Source organism: Cetorhinus maximus, chromosome 5 (assembly GCF_964194155.1).
Source record: "Cetorhinus maximus chromosome 5, sCetMax3.hap1.1, whole genome shotgun sequence".
In the NCBI taxonomy this organism is placed as follows: Eukaryota; Metazoa; Chordata; class Chondrichthyes; order Lamniformes; family Cetorhinidae; genus Cetorhinus; species Cetorhinus maximus.
In genome coordinates this window covers 99,328,440-99,355,531 of record NC_135883.1, presented here as the reverse complement: position 1 = coordinate 99,355,531, position 27,092 = coordinate 99,328,440, and the positions used below count along the sequence as shown (strand labels likewise).

At 42.1% G+C, this 27,092-nt stretch overlaps 1 protein-coding gene across 1 annotated transcript in view; it reads left to right on the top strand.

Moving 5' to 3' along the window:
* The window catches only part of LOC144680326 (amine sulfotransferase-like), a 102,918-nt gene that overhangs the window by 20,004 nt on the left and 55,822 nt on the right, over nucleotides 1–27,092 (top strand). Inside the window, exon 2 of the mRNA XM_078541308.1 lies at nucleotides 19,169–19,260. The gene's annotated coding sequence lies outside the window, so the exon portion shown is untranslated. The remainder of the gene's footprint in view (nucleotides 1–19,168; nucleotides 19,261–27,092) is intronic.

The following is a 27,092-nucleotide window of genomic DNA, read 5'->3' as shown; positions in this document are numbered from 1 at the left end:
GATCAAATTTGGGAAGCTGTTGAAAACCAAAGAGTAGCGACACGGCTAGAGAGGCAGGTATTAACATGGGAAATGATAAAGAGACTATGACGAAGAGACAGAGTACAAATCTGAAAGTAAATCAGCAGATAAGGTGAGATGCTACAAAAATGTTAAAAGGACAAAAGGACAAAACTAAAGGCTCTGTATCATTTGAAACAAAACAGATGAACTGATAGCGCAAATAGAAATAAATAGGTATGATCTGATAGCCATTACAGAGACATGGCTGCAGGATGACATAGATTGGGACCTGAATATTGAAGGGTTATAACATTTAGGAAGGACAGGAAATCAGGAAAAGGTGGAAAGGTGGCTCTGTTAATTAATGATGGTATTAGCACATTAGAGAGGGATTGTCTACGTTCAGGAAATCAGGAGGTAGAAGCGGTTTGAGTTGAGATGAGGAATGATAAAGGCAAGAAATCACTTGTGGCAGTGGTGTACAGCACAGAGTGTAAAATAAGAGATAATGGGACCTTGCCAGAAAGGTACAGCAATAGTCATGGGGGATTTTAATCTACATATAGATTGGAAAAATCAGATGGGCAAAGGTAGCATTGATGAGGAGTTCATAGAATGTTTTCGGGATAGTTTCTTAGAACAGCACATTCTAGAGCCAACCAGAGAACGGGCTAAATGAGGTTAAGACATGTGTCAATAGAAGTTCAGTGGCAGATATTTAAAGGGATATTTCAGAATACACAAAATATAAACATTCCAATGAGAAAGAAAAATTCCAAGTGGTTAACTAAAATAGTTAAAGGCAGTATCAAACTTAAAGAAAAAGCATATAATTACACAAAGATGGGTGGCAGGTTAGAAGATTGAAAAGAATATAGGGCAACATTTTCCCTCCCATCGGGCGGTTTGGGGGTGGGGATGTGTGGGAGCAGGCGCAGGCGGGTTCCTGATCGGCACCCCCCGGTTAGGGGCGCGCCGCCATTTTACGTGGACGGGCCAATTAAGGCCCGCCCAGCGTGACGTCCACCAGGAAGTGTTATGCACTCCCTGTGCAGGTGGGAGGGGGGGATTCCCTGAGCCGGGAGTGTGCTCTTTCGCGCATGCGTGCAACAGAGCGCACAGATCTCCCTAAGGCAAAGTGCTGCCTCAGGAGATCGGCTCAGACTTGAAGCTTTAAATAAAGACGAGGAAAAATTTTGCTGCCATGTCCCCCCATGTGACACTGTTTTTATTCGTTTTTAGTTATTAGTTATTAGTTTTTATTTTAACACACTCTGAAATTTCAAAATCCCTCATTAAACCTCATCCCGCTTTTTCAGAAGCCCGCCAGGGCTCCCAGCCTGCCCGCCAACCTCAAGGTTGGATGGGCAGGTGCACTAATGACTTCAATTAATGGCCTTATTTTAATGGCCTTAATAGGCCGTTGACAGGTTGGCGGGCGCACATCCGACTCGGCTGCGGCCCCGCCGACCTGAAAATGTAAATGATGCGGGGTGACATCGGGAGTTCCACCCGACGTCACCCTGCGTCATTTTATGTGTCGGCGAGTGGACCGCACCCCTGCTGCCAACCAGAAAATGCAGCCCATAAAGAACAACAAAAAATTAATAGGGAGGGAAAAATTAGAATATGAGAAAAAGCTAGCTAGTAAGATAAAGATGGATAGTAAGAGTTTCTATAGATATATAAATAAGATAAGAGTTAACAAAGTGAGCATTGGTCCTAAAGAGAGTGCTTCTGGGGAATTGATAATGGAAAGTAGGGAGATGGCCAATGAATGAAACAGGTATTTTGCTTCGGTCTTCACTATAGAGGGCACAAGTAACATCCCTGAAATAGCTATAAATCAGGAAATGGAAGGGAGGGAGGAGCTCGGAAAATTACAATCACCAGGGAAGTGTGATTGAGCAAATAGTTGGAGCTGCAGGTTGACAAATCCCCAGGTCCGGATGGACTTCACCCTAAGGTCTTGAAAGAAGTGGCTAGTGAGATAGTTGATGTGATGGTTTTAATTTTCCAAAATGCAGGGTGGATGAGCTAACTGGCCATGGCACCGTGGTACAGGAAGCCATTCAAATGGGGGAAGCAAAAAGAAATATAATGTTAGTAGGAGGTAGTATAATCAGAGGGATTGATACTGTTCTCTGTAGAAAAGAGTGTGAGTCCAGACAGCTGTGTTGCCCACTCGGTGCCAGAGTTCGGGATATCTGCTCAGGGCTGGAGAGGAGCTTGCAGTAGGAGAGGGAAGACCCAGTCGTCATGGTTCATGTTGGCACTAATGACATAGGTAGGACAAAGAGGGAGGTTCTGCAAAGTCATTATGAGGACCTAGGCACCAAATTAAGAAGCAGAACCTCAAAGGTCATAATCTCTGGATTATTACCTGAGCCACATGCAAATTGGCATAGGACAAATCAGATTAGAGAGATGAATGTGTGGCTCAAAGACTGTTGCGGGAGAAATGGGTTCCAGTTTGTGGGGCACTGGCACCAGTACTGGGGAAAGTGGGATCTGTACCATTTGGATGGCCTAAACCTGAACTATGCTGGGGCTGGTGACCTTGAAAGCTGCATAACTAAGGAAGTAGAGAGGGTTTTAAACTAAATAGTGGGGGCAAGGGATCAAATTTGGGAAGGTATGGTAAATCAAAGAGCAGAGACAAGGCAAAAGAAAAAAGTATTATTGCAGGAAATGAAAAACAGACTGTGACAGGAAGGGATAGAGAGTACAAATCTAACAGTAAATCAACTGATGAAATTAGAGGTTATTAAAAAGAATAAAAGGATAAAACTAAAAGCTCTGTAACTGAATGTACATAGCATTTGAAACAAAACAGATGAACTGAAAACGCAAAAAGAAATAAATAATTACGATTTGATAGCCATTACGGAGGCATGGCTGCAGGAGAACATGAATTTGGACATGAATACTGAAGGGAACAGGATATTTAGGAAGTGCAGGAAGTAAGGAAAATGTGGAGGGGTGGATCTGTTAATTAATGATGGTGTTAGCACAATATAGAGGGATGACCTAAGTTCAGGAAACCAGGATATAGAAACAGTTTGGGTTGAGATGAGAAATGGTAAAGACAAGAAGTCACTTGTGGGAGTTGTGTATAGGCGCCCTAACAGTAACCACATGGTAAGGTGGAGCATAAAGGAAGAAATAATTGGAGCTTGTCAGAAAGGCACAACAATAATCATGGGAGATTTTAATTTATATATAGACTGGAAAAGTCAGATAGGCAAAGATAGCCTAGATGAGGAGTACATTGAATGTTTTCAGGATAGTTTCTTAGAACAACATGTTCTGAAGCCAACTAGAGAGCAGGCTATACTAGACCTGGTATTGTGCAATGAGATAAGAGTAATTAATGATCTCATAGTGAAGGCGCCCCTGGGTAGCAGTGACCACAATAAGATTGAATTTTACATTCAATTTGAGGGAAAGAGGAGTGGGTCTGGGACTGTGTTTTTAAACTTAAATAAGGGCAATTATGAGGGCATGAAAGCTGAGTTGGCTAAAGTTAATTGGCAAATTAGGTTAAGGGATAGATCAATAGAGATGCAGTGGCTAATATTTAAAGGGATATTTCAGAATGCACAGAATAGATACATTCCAACGAGTAAGAAAAAGTCCAAGGGACAGATACACCATCCGTGGTTAACTAGAAAAGTTAAAGGTAGTATCAAACTGTAGCAATCTGATGTGTAATATACCTTGAAGACAAATGTTGTAATGTGAGATCACATGATCTTGATACCCAATAGCAGAGTTGCATGGGCTACTTCTGTAGTCAGTAGTCTTGAGTTAGAGTCTAAAGAGCAAAGACAGAGTTTTGAGTAGTAAGCACACAAGCGTAGCTGCTGAGTTCCTTTTGTAAATAAACAGAATGTACTTCATCTAAGGATGGTCTACTGATCTTCTCTGTCTTGACACCAACTCGGTCACCCCAAAACAAGCATGCAGCCTGGATCCTTTAGCCCCAGCAAACCAAGGCACTGGATCCAACATACTGGCGATGAGAGTAAAAAACAAGGAAAGACATGAAAGGATGAAGTAAAAAGCAAGAAAGAATGAAGGAAATCAGGGGCAACATCTTCCGGTCGGCGAGCGGGGGCGGGGCAAACTCGCCGATGCATAAAATGACGCGGGGATACATCGGGCGTGCATCCTGACGTCAGCCCGCGTCATTTAGATTCTCAGTTTGGCAGGCGCACAGCCAAAATGGCTACGCACCCGCCAAACTGTCAATGGCCTATTAAGCCCATTAAAAAACTAATTAACCTGATTGATGGACCTGCCCGTCCAACCTTGAAGTTGGCGGGCAGGCCGGGAGCCCAGGTTGACCTCGGAAAAAGCATAAAACCTCATCCATGGGCGGGATGAGGTTTCATAAAGGTATTTAAATTTTTATTAAAGGTTTCAATAAAAGTTATGGACATGTCTCAACTCATGTGACAGTGTACCATACCTTTATTCCAAGTCTTAAATCGGAGATGATCTTCCTGAGGCAGCACTCCCGGCTGACAGAATCACCACCCCCCCACCCCGCCCGCATAGCACTTCCTGGCAGACGTCATGCTAGGCGGGCCTTAATTGGCCCGCCCACACAAAATGGCGGCGCCCCCCTTCACCGACCAGCCGCTCCCGCATTTCCCCCCTAATGGTGGGAAAATGTTGCCCCAGGAGAACTTAAATCAGGCCGTATCTAGCATGGTAGTTGTAAGAAAAGAAAAATTTCCTTCCTGATCATCGAAACAATCCCCTCAGAGCATGCCAACCTCAGACAACTGGTCTCATTATGTTGAACGCCTCGTGTTCTTCTTCCAGGCAAGCAACATTGCAGGGGAGGAGAAGAAGCGCGTGATCCTCTTATCAATGGAAGTGGGGGAGGAAGCCAGGAAAATTACAGTCACCAGAGAAGTGGTCCTGAGTAAATTGTTGAAGCTGCGAGCGGACAAGAGCTAGGGTCCCGATGGACTCATCCTAGGGTCTTGATAGAAGTGTCTAGTGAGATAGTTGATGGATTGGTTTTAATTTTCCAAAACTCCATAGATTCCAGGAAGGCCCCATTAGATTGGAAGATAGCGAATGTAACTCCATTATTCAAAAAGGGAGGGAGACAGAAAACAGGAAACTACAGGTCAGTTAGCTAACATCTGTCGTAGGGAAAATGTTAGAAACTATTATTTAAAAAGTTATAGCAGGACACTTGGATAAGCTCAATGTCATCAGGCAGAGTCAACATTGTTTTGTGAAAGGGAAATCGTATTTATCCAACTTATTGGAGTTCTTTGAGGAAGTAACAAGTGCTGTGGATAAAGGGAAACCTTTGTGGATGTTGTGGGTGTACTGTACTTAGATTTCCTGAAAGCATTTGATAAAGTACCACATCAAAGGTTATTGCGGAAAATAAAAGCTCATGGTATAGGGGGTAACATATTGGCATGGATAGAAGATTGGTTGGCTAACAGGAAGCAGAGAGTAGGTATAAATGGGTCTTTTTCAGATTGGTAAGATGTAATGAGTGGCATGCCACAGGGATCAGTACTGGGACCTTAACTGTTTATAATTTATATAAATGGTATGGATGAAGGGATGGAGGGGATGGTTGCCAAATTTACTGATGACACAAAGATAGGTAGGAAAGTAAGTTGTGAAGAGGACATAAGGAGGCTACAAAAGGATATAGATAGCTGAGTGGGCAAAGATCTGGCAAATGGGGTATAATGTGGGACAATGTGAAATTGTCCATTTTGGCAGGAAGAATAAAAGAAAAGCATATTATCCAAATGGTGAAAGATTGCAGAGTTCTGAGGTGTGGAAGGATCTGGGTGTTGTAGTGCATGAATCACAAAAGGCTAGCATGCAAGTACAGCAAGTAATTTTGAAAGCTAATGGAATGTTATCATTTATTGCAAGGGGAATTGAGTACAAAAGATTGGCTGGGTGGTTAACAGTGAGGTTGAGTGTCTTGGGCTACAAGAAGATATAGACGGGATGGTAAAATGGGCAGATAAGTGACAGATGGAATTTAACCCTGAAAAGTGTGAGGTGAAACACTAGTAATTTGACAAGGAAGTATTCAATGAACGGCATGACACTAGGAAGTTCTGAGGAACAAAGGGACATTGGCGTGTGTGTCCATAGATCTCTGAAGGCAGAGGGGCATGTTAGTGGGGTGGTGAAAAAGGCATATGGGACACTTGCCTTTATCAATCGAGGCATAGATTACAAAAGTAGGGAGATCATGTTGGAGTTGTATAGAACCTTGCTGAGGCCACAGCTGGAGTGCTGTGTGCAGTTCTGGTCGCCACATTATAGGAAGGATGTGATTGCACTGGAGGGGGTGCAGAGGAGATTCACCAGGATGTTACCTGGGATGAAACAATTAAGCTATGAAGAGAGGTTGGATAGACTTGGGTTGTTTTTGTTGGAGCAGGGAAGACTGAGGGGCGACCTGATCGAGGTGCACAAGATTATGAGGGGCATGGACAGGGTGGATAGGGAGCAGCTGTTCCCCTTAGTTGAAGGGTCAGTCACAAGAGGACATAAGTCCAAGGTGAGGGGCAGGAGGTTTAGCGGGGTGTGAGGAAATATTTTTTTACCCAGAGGGTGGTGACGGTCTGGAATGCGCTGCCTGGGAGGATGGTGGAGGCGGGTTGCCTCACGTCCTTTAAAAAGTACCTGGATGAGCATTTGGCACGTCATAACATTCAAGGCTATGGGCCAAGTGCTGGTAAATGGGATTAGGTAGGTAGGTCAGGTGTTTCTCACGTGTCGGTGCAGACTTGATGGGCCGAAGGGCCTCTTCTGCACTGCGTGATTCTGTGAAAAGTAGGGAGGTTGTGCTTCAATTGTACAGGGCAGTAGTGAGACAATATCTGGAGTACTGTGTACAGTACTGGTCACCTTACTTAAGGAAGGATGTAAATGCATTGGAAGCAGTTTAGAGAAGACTTACCAGGCTAATACCTGGAATGGGTGGGTTATCTTATGAGGAAAGGTTGGGCAGACCAGGCTTGTATCTGCTGGAGTTTAGAAGAGCAAGAGGTGACATGATTGAAACATACAAGATCCTGAGGAGTCTTGACAGGGTGGATGTGGACAGGATGTTTCCTCTTTTGGGAGAATCTAGAATTAGGGGTCATTGTTTGAAAATAAAGTGTCGTCAATTTAAAATAGAGAGGAAGCAAAATATTTTCACTCAGAGGGTCATGAGTCTTTGGAACTCTCTTTCTCAAGAGGTCTTGAATATTTTTAAGGCAGAGATGGATAGATTCTTGGTAAGCAAGGGGGCGATAGGTTATGGGGGGTAGTTGGGATGCAGATTTCAGGTTACAATCAGATCAGCCATGATCTTATTAAATGGTGGAGCAGGCTCAAGGGGCTGAATGGCCTACTCCTGCTCCTGCTTATTAACTGAACCTTACTCCTGACATTTGGCATATGCTTCCTTTTTCTGTTTTATTTTAACCTTTAATTTCCTCTACCATCCAGGTTTCACTGGCTTTAGGTGCTTTACCTTTTCTCTTGAAACGAATACGGCTAGTTTATAACTGAATATTCTCCTCTCTGAATCCCTTCCATTTATCCATTTGTAGGGGAAGGTGGTGTGTGTCAGCTTCACCTCTGACTTCTGAGCGGTCTGAATCGCTCCCACTCCCTGGGTTCTAGTCCTTGGACTTATTTGGGGGTTGTGACAAAGTGCAGCAGATAACTGATTTTGGCACAAGATAAAGACTGTGTTTATTGAAGTCACAAATTAATTTTCAACATTAGGATTACACTGAGATCATACAGACTTACAAAGTACACTTAGTTAAGAATGGGAAACACACGGCATAACAAGGGAAAATCACGCTACTAATCTCCTTACCCTTGTCCCACCCCCAATACCTATCTAAATTAAACTAGGAGAGGTCAGGGATCATGCTCACCAACCAGGGTTCCTTGAAAGTTCGAAATCCAGCCAGGTAAGCCGGTTGCAGTTTTGGGGTACACTCTTTGTGTCCTCTGGGGCCTGCCGTCCCCACGTGGTCCTGGTCTGTGGAATCTGCAAAGGTTCTTCAGTTGGGTGGAGGGCGCGGTTGTGGGTGGTCGATCTTCGTTGAGGGCTGCGGTTGTGGCCTTGTTGTCTTCGGTTGAGCTTGCCACCCCGTGCCCCTTGCCGTGATGTTGCCTGCGGGCCTGCAAACCTCCAGATCTCCTTCCTCCGCTTGGCTCAGCTCCCTGCTTAAAACTCTGCTTCAACCGCTCCAAAAACTGCTCACCCTCCTGTGTCAGCTTTCAAAACTGCCCACCCTTCTGTCTCACTGCCTCCCCTTCATAACTGCTGGCCCAGTTATACAATTTTTTCGAATTTCTTATCTGAAACCAAATCGAAGTTAGTTCTTTGTCTGATTTGGGCTTCTTCAGGTGATTGTTGTCTCGTTATTTTTAATGGACTCGCATGATGTCTATCATTGTCTTCCTGCTCCCGTAACTAGTCTTGAACTGAAAGTCATTGTATATGTGGAGTATTGATGGGTTCACATAATTGCATTGATTGTTGTCTTCCTGCCTTAGTAGTTAGTAGCGATTATTTATGCAAGATTTTGATGGGCTTTAGTTTCTCGTAAGATGAAGTCTTTCTCTGGGTTTCAGGTAAAAGTCCAAAAGTCATATCCTTGTTGATGATATGAAAAATGTGGGAATTTTGAGAACCCTTCACATTACTGCTTTACGCTGAAAACACCTTTCCTTTTCTACATGCGCTAGGTTCATTTTTAGATCACTGAAAATAGTTCTTCCCCAGTTGAGCATTTTTACCATTGACATTTTCTGGTTGGTTTCCATAATTACTCTAAACCAAATTACGTTGTGGTTACGGTTTGCTAGGTGATCTCCTACTGTAGCACACTCTACTTGCCCTACTTCATTTCCCAGAACCAGATCTAGTACTGCTTCCTTGTTGGAATAGAGGCATATTAATTGAGAACATTCTCCTGTATCATAAATTCTCCTAACGTACTGTAGCACTATGTTTTTCCCAGTCTATATTAGGATAATTAAAATCTCTTAATGTTGCTACATTACTTTTGGTACACACCTTTGAAATTTACTGACAAATGTACTTACCTATCCCCTTCTCACCGTTCACAGCTCTATATAAACAAAGCTCCCAGCAATACAACAGCTCCCCCTCTGTTCCTTAACTAAAGCTACATTGATTCAGTGCTACAATCACTTGTGTATCCTTTCTACTTAGAACAGTAACATCATCCTTAATCAATGTTGCCATGCCCTCTCATCTTTTTCCTCCCTTACCATTTCTAAATACTTGGGAAGCACTAATACTACGAACCCATTCTTGGCTGCCTTTGGACCATATCTCTGTTAATGCACCCATGTCATAATCCCATGTGGCAATGTGTGCCTGGCAACCATATTAGTTACATTACAGGCATTGATGTACTTACAATTTAATACCTCCTTTGTCACTTTTGCTATTTTCCTCAATCTGCTCCTAGCAATTTTGGGATATCTCTAATTTTACCACTATATATATATATATATATATATGTCTGTCCATTGATCTCATTGCTGCTCCTTTTTACAATTTTCTGCTTCCCCTCCATGGCCAAATTAGCTTAAATTCTCCCTAAGATAACCAATTAACATCTCATCGAGAACATTGGTCCTACTCTATAACTCAACACATCCAGGACAAAGCAATTTGCTTTGGCACCTATTCAACAAAAACTTTCACTCCTTCCACCACAATACACAATGGCTGTGGTGTATGCCATTTACAAGATTCTCTGTAGCAACTTTCCCCTTTGACAGCCCCTCCCAAACCAGTGACCTCTACTACCTAGAAGGATTAGGTGCATGGGAACACCACCACCTGCAAGTTCCCCTCCAAGTCACATATCATCCTGACTTGGAAATATATCACTGTTCCTCTAAAGTCACTGGCTTAAATTCCTTGTACTCCTGTGGTAAAATGAGGTGCTCTGTCCCTTTAAGAGAATGCAAGTGTACTGATCATGTGACAGCACTGACGAATCACTGTACAGCGTGGGCAACTGGGAACTGTAAGTCTAGTTCTGGAGGTTTCTGAGCAAGCACTTATGACCTGGTGCTCTGCCCTATGTCTCAATAAACCATCACTGTTTATTCTTACATCAGTTTCTCCCCATTATTGCTTGCAAGCAGCAACTGAAGAGAACATTGGAAGGTGTGCAGTTAGAGTTCGGTTGGCCAACGAGCTAATTTACCCAAGACATAAAAACTCCCTACCTAACAGCACTGTGGATGTACCTTCACCACTCAGACTGCTGCTGTTCAAGATGGCGGTTCATCACCACCTTCTTAAGGGCAATCAGGTTCAACAAAAAATGCTAGCCTTACTAACAATGCCACATAAAATAAAAAACTAGTTATATTTTAATAAGCTGCTTACATCTGCTTGATCCATGTATTTTGTGTTGCAACAATTTGAGGTTCGTGTTCCAGACCAATTCTGTGCTTCTAGCCTGCTTATGCATTCTCAGCTCAAACAGATTGGACACATTTGTTTGTTTGTTTCACCCCAACTTTAGATGTCTTAATATGGGTTCAAAGATCTTGGCCCAGATCTTCTGGTCTCAACAGTGGTGAATTCTGAGACATTCGCTGCTATTGAGGGTTGCAGTGGAATCGGAAGCTCTGGAGAGCAAAGTTATGCCAATTATTGCTCCATGGGAGCTCACACTGATGGGACCTGTCAGTGTGTAAATTTGGGCTGTTTGCCCAGGCTTCCCCAGTTTTTTATCCTGATTTATGTTGCTCTGTTCCTTGCAGGCGTAGAGCCTGCCTGGATCAGCCCTTTAAAACAGGACAAGTGCCTTCACACTCTTGTCAGTCTTGGTGCAGGTAAACCCCTCCCTCCTGCACACCTGGCTTCATCCCAGTGTCTCATCCCCACCAACACCTCTTCGCCACACCCACCTCCTAGCATCTCCAGCTCCTTAGATCTGCTGATTTCAGACCTGAGCCAGTAGTGCTGTTGGGAAGGCGAGCAGTGATGGGGACAGGGAATGGGAGACTGGGGTTTTTTAAAGTTTATTTACTGTCCAGGCCAGCTTTTATTGCCCACCCCTAATTGCCCTTGAGAAGGTGGTGGCGAGATGCCTTTTTGAACTGCTGCAGTCCATGTGCTGTAGGTACATCCACAGTGCTGTTAGGGAGGGAGTTCAAGGATTTTGACCCAGTGACAGAGAGCCAGGGAATGAGGGAGTGGGCCAAGGGTGCAGGGGCAGGGTTACAGAAGGGGGTGAACAGGAAGGGCTGTGGAAGGAGAGGAGGGGGGCGGTTGGCAGGAGAGACAGTGATGGGATGGGAAGATGACAAGAGGAGGGGGCGGTGACAGGAGGAATTGTGATTGGAGGGAAGGCAAGAGGTCGGGGTGACGGGAGGGAGGGTGATGAAAGGGGAGCGAGGGGAGAAAGCATGATGGGAACAGGACAGGCACCTGAAAGGCGCATGGGATGATGAGCACCTGGGAGGGAGAGGGAGCTAAAATGAAAAATTAATTAAAAATGACCCTGAAAACCCTTGAAACAACAAGACTGAAGGTAGATCTCAAGGGACGCGCCTTTAGTTCATAACAACAAAGGGGGTATGATTTTGCTTCAACTTTGCCACTAGGCCTCCCTACTCACCTCAAAAGTCAACCCACGCTGCATCCAAGACAGGCACATCCAACGAAAAAGTTAAAACGTAATTTAAAATGCAGTCAGCGGATTAAGCCTCAGCTTCACCGCTGGCAGGAAAATCTAGGTCCTTAATTTCATATCCTTACTGCTTGGATTTTCTCTCAGTTTGAATGTTTATATCATTCATCCTGTGATCAAATGCTGGCTTACAGCAAACAAGCCTATCTAGTAATTGTGTAATACATCATTTTGATAAAAACAAAAAACTACTGCGGATGCTGGAAATCCAAAACAAAAACAGAATTACCTGGAAAAACTCAGCAGGTCTGGCAGCATTGGCGGAGAAGAAAAGAGTTGACATTTCGAGTCCTCATGACCCTTCAGCAGAACTGAACTGAGTATAGTTAGGAGAGGGGTGAAATATAAGCTGGTTTAAGGTGGGTGGGAAGGGGGGGGGGGAGAGAAGTTGGGGGGTGGGGGGGTGTGGTTGTTGGGACAAGCAAGTGATAGGAGCAGATAATCAAAAGATGTCACAGACAAAAGGAACAAAGGGGTGTTGAAGGTGGTGATATTATCTAAGAAAATGTGCTAATTAAGAATGGGTGGCAGGACACTCAAGGTACAGATCTATTGGGGGTGGGGTGGAAAGGCTGACAAGGTATTACAGTTGTAGATTTAAAAATAATGGAAATAGGTGGGAAAAGAAAAATCTATATAAATTATTGAAAAAAAACAAAAGGAAGAACGGGGTGGGGATGGGGGGAGGGAGTTTAAGATCTAAAGTTGTTGAATTCACTATTCAGCCCGGAAGGCTGTAAAGTGCCTAGTCGGAAGATGAGGTGCTGTTCCTCCTGTTTGCGTTGGGCTTCACTGGAACAATGCAGCAAGCCAAGGACAGACATGTGGGCAAGAGAGCAGGGTGGGGTGTTAAAATGGCAAGTGACAGGGAGGTTTGGGTCTTTCTTGCGGACTAAAGCTCTGTTATGAACCTGGGGGAAAATTTTCTCTGTGCATTATGTGCAACAAAATTGTGAGCCATTTACAAAAAATGAGTTGCAACTTTGTTACATATAAGGGTAAATTTTGGAAATGCATATTCTACAGTTTACCAGGGAGATCATCTCTCACAGAGAGGACTGTTGTTAAGTGGCTTGTTGAAATATACTTCTGATACTTGGCTGCCCACCCGCCAGCCAAGGGCTAAATTCTGCCCATAATCTTTTTATTTCAGTATTGCGGTCAGCGTTGACGATATGGGTGCCAAAGGGTCCAATTCGACACTGTGCTCACGCTCATTCCATGTCAGAACTGTGCCAGGATCAGGCTTTGCCATAAGCGTTAAAAAACCTAATTATAACAGTTAAATGAGGTACTTACAAGTGAAACTGATCTGGCCCAGCCTCATTCACCACAAGGTAACATTCATTCGGCAACTTGTGCTAACAGACAAGAAGGATCGTTCATCTGCACAATTTGTACAAAATCACACCCAGCAATTTAAATAGTAAATAATTAAGACATAGTTACTTAGCAAAGAAGTTTCAAAGGACAATTGGTGCATCACTGTCATTCAGCATTCACTCAATTTCTGACCATTAAATTATAGTTGAGATTAGTGCCTGGGATTATCATAAATTGGTGAAATCAATTAGGATCAAAGTTCTTAGCTGACAAATTAGGAGCAATGGGTAGCCAGTCAATTACAGATAAGCGCCTATGAATGAACAGCAATGTTTCCAGAGCTCAAATAAACTTTTCTCTTGTATTTAGCATGGTTGAGTTGAGCTTCTTCCTCCCATGGGACAGTGGCATTAGCTACGGGAATGTTAAGTCAACTATCCTTTTTCGTGGCAGGGTCAACCTGTTCCACTCAGATCCTCTACACCAGCTAATTCCACTTAACACAATAAGGACTGTCGGAGTTGTCTGGCTGAATGCTCAATGTCCTTGAGCTCAGACAACTTGTACAATTAAATAACACAATTATCTCTTCTCTGCCTGTGACTGTTAGTCTTTTTGACTAGTATAAGCATTTGACTTGTATAAGCTTTTATTCTCTGTTCTGTTTGTACCTTGTACTTGTGAAAATAAAGACAGAAAGAATCTACATCAAACAGTGACAAAGAAAATGTTCTTCTAAGTGAGAATAAATCTAAAAAAAAACTGACAAGAGTCTGCTGAGAGGTGTGTGCCAAACATCCTTTTACATACTTAAATTAAAAGGAAACCTGCCTATTCAATTAACCAGTCTGTCTAATGAATGTCAGGTTTTATCTCTTTAGGCATCAATCACTTCTAACAGCCATGTATATTACCTGGAATATGCTCATGTGAATGAGCCAAGGATAACCAGACATGTCAACTTTCACTTTTACTCTTCTGGCTATTCAATCTTTTCTTTAACTAGAGGACTAGATCAGAAACTCAATTTTATGTCTCTAAAACAGATTCTGTATGATTAAGGGCTTAGGGTCAAATATGGCTCATCTGGTGCTGGGGGTACACCTATTATATAGGATTAGACACCTCACAGGCATCCATGGTATATGTCACAAGAATCAGAAAAACGTAATGTTTGAATAAGGGTCCTTGGACCCTTTTGTGAAATGAGTCTTTCCTAGTGTTTGATTTTCCATGTAATAAATTCACACGGCACTACTTTATTAACAGGCAGAAAATACCTAACTGCAGCACTATTTGTACAAGTTCACACCCAGAAATTTGAGCAGTAAAAATTAGTAGTTCAAGCTAACAATGTAAGAATCAGAAGTTCTAAAGGATGATCAGCACATCACTGGTATGAACCATTCACTCAATTGCCTTGCAGCAGTGCTATTCAAAAGTCTCAACAGCTCCATTCAGATTAGTTGCTGGTTCATCCTTCTAGGCTGTTGGTTAACTGGGTGTAATTTTTGCCTATTTTGTGCCTTCTACAGCTGTTTTGCAAACAGTTTGTTACTGGTGCTGGATTGCTTTTGCTTGCCTTCAAAGTAATTATTGCAGTGATGGGGGTCTGGCAGTCATGGGTGGCCTTTGGAGCTGAAGGACGAGGAGAACAGTGAAGAAGACAGGAGAGAGTAGACTGGCAGAATGGGGAGAAGGGCAGCATTACACAGACCATACCCAGAGCAATCTTCAGTGGATACTCCTACTATCTTAACTTCAATGAGGTATAATGTGTGAGGTGCTTTCGCTTTATCAGGAAGGCTATCACTGAACCATGTTACCTGCTGAAGCTACAACTGGAGCCTCCGACCAGCTAATTGTGGCAATAACCATAGTTATCAAGGTCCCCATGGCCTTTAACTTTGAGTGGGAGGAAAAGCAGATGAAGTATGATACAATGATTGAAGGAGAGTGGAGAGAAGTGAGGGGGTGATGGTATTGAGAATATTGAGGTGTAAATTCTGCATGTGTGAGCAGAGAATAAGAACAGAGTTCTTCTTGACAACCCTGGTGAGGTCATTGAACTTTATCCTGCTGCTATGTATTGTAAGTTAAGCTCATGGTAAATGGTTATTTTTCAAACTGGAGAATGGAAGATGGTGGTGCTTCCTAAGGGTGCCTGGACCACTGTTTTATTTTTCTGGTACATACGAATAACTTGGATATTGGAATATAGAGTTAAATTTCAAAATTTGCTGATGATACCAAATCTGATGGCATAGCAAACAACGAGGATGATGACAATCAACTACAACAGGACAGAGATAGGCTAGCAAAATGGGTGGAAAAGTGACACATGGGATTTAATATAGACAAATGTGAGATGGTGCATGTTGGCAGAAGGGATAAAGAGAGGCAATATAAACTTAATGCACAGCTTTAAATAGTATGCAGAGACAGAGATTCCTGGGGATTTATTTGTTAGACCTTTGAAGGTGGTAGGATGTGTTGAGGGAATAGTCATCAAAGCATATGGGATCTTGAACTTAATAAAAAGATGTATTGAGTACCAAAGCAGGAAAGTTATGCTGAACTTGTATTGCGCAGGTTAGGCCACAACAATGTATTGCATCCCGTTCACGTCACCACACTTTAAGAAGGATGGGCTGGATTTTCAACACAGGCAGGTAGCTCGAGTTGGGAAATTTCCGGATTCAGTAGACCCGCCTCAATATAAAGTGCCCCTTTACGCACTGGGGAGGCAGGGGTGCGATTATAACAAGTTTAGATAAGATAGACAAAGAAAAAGCTGTTCCCATTAGTTGATGGTCCATGCACTAAGGGACGCAGATTTAAGGTTTTGTGCAAGAGATACAGGGGTGATTTGAAGAAGCATGTTTTTACACAATGGGCAGTAATGACCTGGAATTTGCTTCTTATGAGGGTGGTGGAAATGGTAATACTTAATGATTTCAAAAGGAAATTGGATATATACTTAAGGGAAATAAACTTGCAGGGCTATGGGGATGGAGCGTGCAAATGGGACTGACTGGATTTTTGGACAGAGAGCCATCATGGAGTTAATGGACCAAATGGCCTCCTCCTGTGTTATAGTGACTCTATGGGGGTAGATTTTATGGAGCCTCATTAGCGCAATTACATCTGATCTTCAAGATCAAGTCATTGGCACACGAGAATCTTGTGTTCACGTTGTTTGAAGGTGGCGTGCACCAGTCTAGTTTGTGTAGTGTCAGCGGTTTTCCTCATTTAACTTTATGGCACAAGGGGGTGGGAGCAGGAGAATGGCAGCTTGCATGGAGGCTCGGGACTGGCAAGGATGAGTCAGTGGTGGGGTGTGGAGTGGGGTCGGGAGCATGGAAGAGGGATCTGAGGAGCACAGAGGGTGGGGTCGGAGGCATGGAGGAATTAAGTGGGAAGGGCCTGATGTCCTGGGTGTGTTGGGGGTGGGGTGGGGTGGGGGGTTGCAGTTAGTCAAGGTAAGAAAATTAGGGACATAAAGGGCAGTGTCAGTACTGTCCATATGTATGCCTATCTCAGGGTGTTGGCTGGCAGAGATCTCACAGGACTTTGAATTCACCTACAACATTTCAATTACCTCCACTGAGAGTGATCTCAGACAATGTCCTTTAAAATGCATTGAAGAGAGGCCAGCTGAACCTGAAATCCAGCCATGTACCAGAGTGAGGAGGTACAACTCTGGACACTAACATGAACGATCAATAAAGAGTGAATAACATTGTTTTTTCTACAATAAAGAAAATGTCCCTAACTCCCCTTTTACCACCAATGCGTGCCAACTATTAGGAGTGCCAGTACATTTAGCTCTCTGACTAAGCTAGTCTCAACAAATAATGAGGTTGCACATATGCATAAAGTAAAACCAATGTAATGTGAAATACTTATAAATGAATTTTAATTTCAGAAAACAAACATGCCATTTTTGTGCTCTCAGTAGGCTTATGTTAATGGCAGTGGAGTTGGGCAGGAAAGGTTTGGCTGTGATGTAGAGCCCCCCTGACCAGGAGGGTCTTTTATAACCCACCCATACCTGCTGCATTGTCACCACTGAAAAGCTTCCCCCACCTATAATCGCACCTGTCTCCCATGTATGCTGCCGGTACTTTCAATTTTAATTGTAATTGCATGGGAAATGGGAAAAAGCAAGAGAGTGAAAGTGGTGCACACTTCTAGTCACGCTGTTAGGAATGGCACGGTGTTGACAAAATGCAACCCCTCCTTTGCCCTCCTGCTGACTCTACAGCCTCTTCTTACATGTGACAGAGGTCTTGCCTGGCAGGCTTTCTGCCACGTCCCATCCCCGTGACATCCTCACCTTTCCCCCGGCCCCTCCCATAGGACCAAAATCTCTTCTCCTGTGTATAGCCTAGACCAGGGCCTCCAAAGCTGCCTCTGAGAATGAGAGTTCTTTCTGTTTACCTTTTCCAGTCTTTTTAAACTTTCACAGTGTACCCTTGCTATCTGCAGACGTATTGCATCCCAATCTAGAAGGCACTGGCTGCCTTTAAATGGCATCAATGAAGATAGATTTACTTCCCTTCCCCTCACCCTAAAGTAGTACACAGCCAATGTAAAGAGTGGGGTAGCACATTGATTAAATGTACTTATGGCAGCCTGGAATGACCACAATGTGTAAAAGTTCAGGGTGGTAGTTATCTTTCTAACTAGTGGGAGTGTGATACCTGTATTGGAGATGGACAACAGATCAGGCTGAAGCAGGTGCCGATGGCTTACTGACTTATTTTGTAAAGTGCTGCCTTTTTGGGGCAACTAGAAAACTAGACATTGCTTGATCTGCAAATTCTGTTGCAAGAACACTGGTCAGTGGAGATTATGCGTTTCTTGCACTACCTGAATAATCAGTTCTCTTGCTGTTGTGCATTCCCTTCTTTTCAAAAGCATTGATTAAAAAGCATTCCCAGTTGTAAACACAATGTTCCCTCTTTAGAATTCATATGATGGGGAAGGGTTGAGAGCAAGTCTCTGCGGTGGTACAGAGTAGACAGTAAACTATAAACAAACAAAAAAATGGGTTAGAAGTCAAAGCTTTCTGTGAATTTTTGCCCAGCATTTGCTGGATCCTATAAATCCAACTTCTGTCTTTTCCCTAGCTCCAGAAGTGTAAGTATTTGGAAATTTCTGCTGGCTGCTCTGCAGGTACTCTGTCAGCAGTACCTAGATGATTCAATAGCTTCAGGCGCAGGAGTGTAAATTCTTACCCCATCATTTCCAGCTGATTAGATTGTTAATTTACAAGGATAATCGTTTTGAGCCACAACATATAGCTGAAGCATCATCTTGTGAAATTTGATCACAGAGGGTTTTTCCAGCAACAGAAATTCTGGAAAACATTCAACAATTGTATTATCTGGTGTAATTTCCGCCCCCTAACTAAGGATAAGCTAGAGGACACAGGATAATAAGGCTGAAAGACATAAAACAATGTACATTCAGCAAAACACAAGGAAACATAAAGTGAAGCAGTGTTAATTTATTATGTGTTCTGTAAGGAAGATTCCTGGAATTTTATTAAAAGAAAGATCTACAGCAGCAGAGAAGGTGGGTTTTGGAATGGGGAAAGAAAACCCAATTGAAACTTGTTAGTAAAATATATTTTAACTTTTTAAAAATTTTTAAACTGCTTTGATAAGGAAGTGCTGCTTTAAGATAAGTTTTGTTTTCAAGATAATAGCTCTACACCTATTAGCACAAAATGAATGTGAAATGAAAATGAACTTGTATAACAATTTACTTGTTTGTTGTTTTCCATTTACCAATGACCCCTTAGTTAATCTAAACCAAGGCATTTTCTCTGTTCTCACGATCAGCCACTAATTTTGGTGGAAGATTGGTGAAAACCTTGGTGTTAATGCTTGCTATCATTTGACAAGGTTTGCCTGCCACTATAATGATAAGGAAGTTAATTCAACTTTTTTTTCGAAAGTGCAACATAGTCTCTGCACAATAGTTTAGTGCAATACCAAAAGAGTACTGCACAGATGGAGATGCTGTAAATTGGATAAGATATTAAACTAAAGCTCCCTTTTCCTATTCAGGTAGACGTTAAAGCTCCTATTTGAAGAAGAGCAGGCAATTTTCCAGGTGTCCTGACCAACATCCCTCTTTCAACCAGAAGCATCTAAAACAGGTTATTTGATTATTCATCTCATTTGTTGTTTGTGGGACATTGCTGTGTATACATTGGCTCCAGTTTTTATCTATATAAGAACAAACAGCGATCACAAGGATTCATCGGATGTTAAGTGCTTTGTGACACCCTAAAGACGTGATAAGGTGCTAAAATTAAATGCAAGTTCTTCCTTTGTTTTACTTCCTGATCAGTACAGATTACCATTTGAATTAAAATTAAACAATTCACTTTCAAACCTGTTTTTTCCCTCAGCTAAAAGATATTTACATATATATATATATATATATATCTGGTGTGCAATTAGATTTTTAGTTTCTTTATAATTGCTGATTTGTGTAAATAGCTGTTAGCAGTAGTCTATAAATGTATATATAAACAAATCATGGGTGTTGAAACTACATTATGTGCATTAGTGAATGAACATTTAATGCAAACAACTTAATTTTCTCTTTTCTGGTGCAGAACATAACCTATTTATAACAAATTGGCTTCAAAGTTTCAAGTCCCACTAGTCACAGCTTTTGAGGGAGAGAATTCCAGTTTTCTACTAAAATAAAAGCAAAAAACTGCGGATGCTGGAAATCCAAAACAAAAACAAAAATACCTGGAAAAACTCAGCAAGTCTGGCAGCATCTGCGGAGAGGAACTCGAAACGTTAACTGTGCTCCTCTCCGCAGATGCTGCCAGACTTGCTGAGTTTTTCCAGGTATTTTTGTTTTTGTTTCCAGTTTTTTACTACCCTTTGTGCAAAAGAACTTCCTTACTTCCCTCTTAAACAGCCTTGTTCTGATTTTAATACTGTTCATTCTTGTTCTTGATTTCCCCATCAGAGGAAATAGTTTGTTCATATCTACCTTATCCTTTGAACCTTGTAATTCAGACATTCAAATCATACGTCAATCTTCCATATGCAAGGGAATATAAGACAAGCTTATGCCACCTGTCTTCATAACTTAATCTTCTAAATGCCATTATCATTCTGGCAGATTCTGGCTAATGCATCTGCCAAAAATAGAGAGAGTTAGTTCGGAGAGATATATATATATGTTAATAGGCGTTGGCTGGTATCTCACATAAGAATTTCAGAAACTCAGACAATAGTACTCAGTGAAAGCATTCACATGACTCCAAGTGCTTGCAAAAGACCCCGAGAAGAAGCATCAGATTGATGTACCATTCAAGTAATTTATCTCAATAGAAATCGGCCTGGCAGAGAATAATATAAGATATGCACTTCCCTGCTCAATCTGCTAACTTCTGTTTAAATAGTTCAAGCCTCTATCTGGCTAAGAACATAACAACGATTGAAGAAAATGCATTCTAGAATCTTGGCTATTTATTTCCTTGAAATCCCAATATCATGGTTGTCACTCTTGTTGGAAGAATTCCAATGGGCCAACTTTCTTTTCAAAGTCGGTTCTCCAAAGCTAGCAACTACCTATAAGAAGTCAACAGAGGTCAGAAAAGACCATGGATGCCCTCAGGGGAGGGGACGATATTTCTGGGTGAACCGAATGTGCTTAATGCAGTGTTGGGCCAGGAATGCAGACATAAAACTGGCCATTAATCTCAGTGAAGTAGTGAAGGTTGGTGTTGTTATCTCAATTGTACTCACAAGTAACAGATAGGTTTTACTTCTGAATATAAATGTGTTCACTTCAAAAATAGGGCATACTCTCACTGTGGGAAGGCAAGCACCAGCTAGTGAGTACAATTACATATTTGTAAGAACAAATAATTTGCCAAGCACTAGAGAGAAAAATATTGGGACTGCTATCTATTTTAACTTGTATTTACAAAAACAAAAACTTGCCTGTCTTTCAGTCCCTCTGCTGTCTTGCCATTCTTTCTGTAGCGAGGTCCAAAGAACTAAAATGCCTAAATGGTTAAAAATTGTACCAAAGATCAGTTTTCTCATCAAGCATAGCAATTGAATATTGAAGTTTGATCATTTAAGCAGAGTGAGTCACCTAAGGATGAAACTTCTTTATAAGCCTCATTTAATTGTTTATGTCAACAAACTTACCAACAAATTTCAGTAAATTTATTAAGCACAATCAGTTAGCCCCAACCTTCAACTGGAAGTCCCAATCTGGAGTGGACAGGAGCAGGAAATACCTCCTGGTTACTGCCACGACTGGAATTTTCTGCCAGAATTGATGCTGGCCATTACATATATCTAGTCATATTTGGATGGCTTTAATCGTATAGTTTGATCATGAAACAACCTTATACATCTCACATTTTATTTGGTTTCTGCCATAGCATTCTTGGGCAAAAGGAACAGCAACTTGCAACTGGAATCTTGTGTTGAATGGCAGGTGGGAAAGCTTTTAAGATTAGTGGTGCCCAAAAAGAATTCAATCACTGTGGGGCAACCAGTTGTCATATTGCTGCCTACAGTGATCTGAATCTGAACCTGAAGCGATGCTGATAAGCTGACTGCAGAAAATTAAGTGTTAACTCCACACTTCCATTTGAGTCTGCCTACTCTGAACTGAATCTGGAGTCTTCCGATTCCATAGGGAAAAGTGGATAGATTGACAGTGAAGGCTTCATAGTAGTCTCAAGACATATCCACACTAATTATCCTGGAAACATGTGTACAAGCCAAGAAGCAGCTAACCGCCCCTAATGGAAAACCAAGAAATGAAAAGGCTAAGAGCCCCCCAGGAGCTGATTAAAGGCTTGCATTACTTCTTGGTTGTCAGGTTGTAAAGGGTGTACAACTCACTGGAGGAGGAGGATCCACAAATATCCCCATCCTCAATGATAGTGGAGTCCAGCACAGCAGTGCAAAAGATAAAGCTGAAGCATTTGCAACATTTTTCAGCCAGAAATGCTGAGTGGATGATCCATCTCGGCCTCCTCCGGAGGTCCCCAGCATCACAGATGCCAGTCTTCAGCCAATTCGATTCAGTTCACGTGATATCAAGAAACGGCTGAAGGCACTGGATACTGCAAAGGCCCTGACAATATTCCCGCAATAGTGCTGAAAACTTGTGCTCCAGAACTTGCTGTGCTCCAAGTCAAGCTGTTCCAGTACAGTTATAACACTGACATCTACCAAACAACGCAGAAAATTGCCCAGGTATGTCATGTACACAAAAAGCAGGACAAATCCAACCCAGACAAGTGCAGCAAGACCTGGACAATATCTAGGCTTGGGCTGACAAGTAGTAAGTAATGTTCATGCCACACAAGTGCCAGGCAATGACCATCCCCAACAAGAGAGAATCTAACCATCACCCCTTGACATTTAATGGCAATACCATCACTGAATCGCTCACTATCAACATCTGGGGTTACCGTTGACCAGAAACTGAACTGAACTTGCCATGTATATACTATGGCTACAAGAGCAGGTTCAGAGGGTAGGAATTCTGCGATGAATAATTCACCTGACTCCCCAAAGCCTGTCCACCATCTACAAAGCACTAGTCATGAGTGTGATGCAATACTCCTCACCTGCCTGGATGAGTGCAGCTCCAACAACACTCAAGAAGCTGGACACCATCCAGGACAAAGCACGATGCTTGATTGGCACCCCATCTGCAAACATTCACTCCATCCACCACGGACGCACAGTGGCAGCAGTGTGTACCATCTACAAGATGCACTGCGGAAACTCACCAAGGCTCCTTAGACAGCACCTTCCAAATCTATGACCACTACCATCTAGAAGGACAAGGGCAGCAGACACATGGGAACACCACCACCTGGAAGATCCCCTCCAAGCCATTCACCATCCTGACTTGGAAATATATTGCCGTTCCTTCACTGGCACTGGGTTAAAATCTTGGAACTCCCTCCCTAACAGCACTGTGGGTGTACCCACACCACATGGACTGCAGTGGTTCAAGAAGGCAGCTCACCACCGTCTTCTCAAGGGCAATTAGGGATGGGCAATAAATGCAGGCCAAGCCATGAATCAATGAAAAAAAAAGAATTTTTAAATCATTCAAAATCCATTCACTTACAGAGTTAAAATTAGGCCTGAGTCGATGTTTCCACCTGTCAGAGACTAGAACTCGGGATGCTAATTAAAAGAGAGTCAATAATAAAACCAATAATAAATTTAGGAGAAAACTTTATCCCCATGAAGTGGTTGGGATGTTGAATTTGCTCCCACAAGGAGGTTGAGGTGACTCGCATAGATGCATTTAAGGGGTAGCTAGATAAACACATGAAGGAAAAGGAAATAGAAGGATATGCTGATAGGGGGAGAAGAAAGAGGGTGGAAAGAGGCTTGTCTGAAACATAAATACCAGTATGGTCCTTTCGGGCCAAGTGGTCTGTTTCTGGGAATAATGCACACTTTGTACCTATGATTGGAGAGAAACTGAATCATAAGAGGAGAAAAAAAGAGAAACACAAATTGGGGAGGGTGGGAACTAGAGAAGTACAAACTTGGATGTGAGTGGGGGTAAGGACAAGTTCATGTTGGGCCTGTGATATGTACTGATGTATAATGTGTTTTGTTTTCGGAGTCAGGTCACTTAGGTGCTTCTCTAAGGACTGAGCCTCACCTTCCTGAAGCTTGGCAATATGACATCATATACCATATTGCTCATCGTTTATACCTTAGCACCGGGTGCTAGAAATGCCAGGCATCCAGGTGTGGGCAGTGGGCATTAAGGAGAGAGGAGAGTTAAATTTTAAAGGGCTGCTGGTCAGATAGCTATAAATAGCTTCAGTGCCTGTTTTAATCATTTAAATAACTTTAACCTCAGGAAATGGACGAGAGTCGGGATGCAGGTGGAGTTCACTGCTACTGGTACAGCAAAGAGGGTGACCTAGTGTGAGAGCGCATGGATTATTTAATCATGGAGGATAGTATAGCCTAATTCTGCCCTCACCTGGTGTCTATCAAAGTGGCCTTTCCGGCAGACATTACTTAATAACGATCAGTAATCTTGAATGATCTTTACATCAGAAAATACTGACTGAGACCAGTTAACTCGATATAGGCTAGGGATTGAACCTGGAAACTTCCTCATCTTATAAGTGCATCTTTGATCAGTAACTTTCCATGCGTTGCCTTTCACCATTGACTAATTAACAGAACCTACAATTGCATTTCTGCCTTTTCCCTGAACAATACTGGGGCAATTTTCTGAGTGTATAATGTTACAAGTTGGAAAATCATGGGCAGTATGCACCTGAATTTCCAACAGTAAAAACTCTATGTAGGATTATGGACTTGTTAAATTACCCACATTGTTCCTCCTCAATCTTGATTAACACAACAAGGCCAAACATTGTCAGCCCTTCCAGTATACTCCCATCTGTAAGGGCATGTGCCATTGCATACTCCTTCCAAAGTAAATTAAGTCAGAATGAGGTCAGGGACTCACAATTTTTCAGAATGTTGATAGTCAAAAGGCCTGGTGCATCCTTGGTGGTAACCCATTCTCACCAAGCAGTTTGTCTGCCAAAAGGAGGAAGTGGGACCCACCTGACCACAATGCAGACCTGGACTTCCCAAAAATGAAAAAGATATTGGTAAAGGAAGTTGCTGAGTTACACAGGCATGTAAGATGTGACCCTAATGGAACAGCAAACCTCCTCCTAACCCCTCATGCTTTGGTAGGATCAGCAACAGAAGCCAGTAATAAGCACAATCACAGTCTAATTATCAGGATTGCTGGCACTTAGGATTTCTGAGCCAACTATTTTTTCATTTATGTTCACTGCAAAGTTCACCTTTCACTTTCAAACTCAATCTAAATTCGTCTCAATTATTAGTTGCATATTTTGTGCTGAGAGCTACAATTTTCCACCTGGTTATGTGCAACCCATTCTTTCCTTGCACAGTTATTGAGATGGTTCACCAGTCCCTATGAAACTGATTACCTCCTATTCGCACCATTTTAATAACCAGTCATTGATGCCAATTATTATGATTATTGTTCCTGTGCCCTTTGACATAGTTTTTTTTTGCTCTGCCTGTCTGAAAGCTCAATATGTTTGCCCATCTACTGATACCCGTTTTCCTTCACAAATATCCTGCCAAGAATAGTGGCAGTAGTATGAAGAAAATAAGGCGATGGTGCTCCTTCTAGAGACACCAAAACCCGCCTTGGCATTTTGCTTTCAGAGGCAACTTTCAAACAAGCTTTCACTGCAGGTATTTGCTGTGTGTGGAATTCACAAGGGCAGATCCCACATGGCAAGTCACAGATTGTGTCTTCTGAGGGGTTAGAACTGTATTCACATTGGCCTGAAGAATAAAATGTCATTAATGCAATATGTTTTGACAACAGAAATTTAGATTCTTGCCAGAAAGAAAAGGTGTAGTTTGTAAACTTCATTACCTGCATGTATAAATGAGATTAGGTTTATCTGAATACTAATTAGCTATCACACTCTTATACCAAATTGAAAACCAGCAAAACAATAGTCTTGCGTGCAAAGAATTAATTTCATAATGTGTGAATACTTCACAGGATTCTAATTTCAATTTAGTTTACAATATGGAACAAAGGTTGCAGGTTCCTGCCACACCCTGAAATGTTATTTGAGATTCCCCAACTGCTGTTGCCACCAGAGATGTTTGGTGGAAATATTAGCAATATGAACTGTGGATGAACTCAAGAACGCTTGACATGGCAACAATTTGAAATGTGCTCCATAAAAAAAAATTCTGATACTGTCGCATTGCAGTGTGGGTTGAAGCTGTGATTCTGGCATCAAGGCATAAAATGCTTTTACTTCACGTTATAAAGTACAGTTTTATAAATTTCTGCTCTTGGCATAGTGTTGCTGTTAAGGTATATATCAGGAATTTGAGCACAGCATACCATTCATGGCATTTTATACAACATTCCAACTTTCTGCCCTCCCGACTAATCTGTCCATGTGCTCTTTCTAAAATCTAAATCAATCCTGAAAATGTGAAAACATTAATTTGCTCCTAATAGAAACCTGCTCAATTAACAGAAAGTAGGTTTGAAGTGTCGTTCTTCTTATCCATATTCTGCCTAAAACAACACCAGCTTGGATTTATACAATGCCTTTAATGCAGAAACAACATCCCAAGTCATATCAAAGTAGTTTGGGAAAAATTAACCTAGATCAAGAGGCGGAGATATTAGGCAGGATAATTTAAGCTTGATCAAAGAGATGGGGTTTAAGGAGGCCTTAAAGGATGTGAGAGAGGTTTCGGAAGGGAATTCCAGAACTTAAGATCTAGACAACTGATGATAGAGTGCCAAGGTGAGGTGAAGGAATTTTTGGATATACAAAAGGCCAGAGTTAAAGGAACACAGAGTCTTTAGCGCATTGTAGGATTATAAATGTTACAGAAATTTAGTGGGACAAGCCAATGGCGATTTGAACATTAGAATGCAAATTTTAAATCGGAGGAGTTTGGAGACTGGGGCGGAGAACCAATGTAGGCCAGTGAGCACAGGAGTAATGGATGGGTGGGACATTGGTATCAAAAAAGATACAGGCAGCAGAGGTTTGAATGAGCAAAGTCCATGGAACACGGAGGATGGGAGATTGGCCAGGAGAACATTGGAAAAGTGGAGTCTGGAAGTAACAAGCATGGATGAGGGTTTCAGCAACAGAAGCATTCATACAGGGGCAGAGATGTGTGATGTTAGAAGTGGAAATTGGTGGTCTTTTTATTGGTAGAGATATAGGGATCAGAAGCTCAACTTGGAGTCAAATATGAAGCAGAGATTGGCAACAGTCTTGTTAAATCTGAGACAGTGGCTAGGGATAATTGATGGCAAAACATTACTCTCAGGTTACACTCTATAGGAAATAATCCACATATATTCAGGGTAATCTATATTGACTAGTGTGCTTATTACATTTCT